Genomic DNA, 430 nt, shown 5'->3' on the forward strand with positions numbered 1-430 from the left:
ACTTCGAGCATTTTCCAATGTTTAATAATTCTTCTGACCATTATTGTTTTATATGTGCCATATAGGCTACTGTATCACACACACATATATATATGGTTTTAGAATAATTTATAAGATCTGTGTCAAACATGGATTTCATGGGCAATCTCTCTCTCTCTCTAAAATTAATTAATGAATTAATAATATTCATTTGTTTGTATTAAATAATAATTAATAAATAACCAACAAGCAGAAATAAATGCTGAAGAATGAAAACATCAAAGAGACACCTATTGAATTTGTCACATACAGATTTTTTAAACAGTTTATTATAATATTTGCTAGCTGTGACATTGAATTGAAAGATTAAATTGAATGACAATGTTTTAGTCGTATCCACAATTCAATACCGCCCTCTTCTGTAAATCTGATGTGTCTTCTGCTTGTTCAC

The sequence above is a fragment of the Scardinius erythrophthalmus genome (assembly GCF_964197995.2).
Source record: "Scardinius erythrophthalmus genome assembly, chromosome: 17".
NCBI lineage: Eukaryota > Metazoa > Chordata > Actinopteri > Cypriniformes > Leuciscidae > Scardinius > Scardinius erythrophthalmus.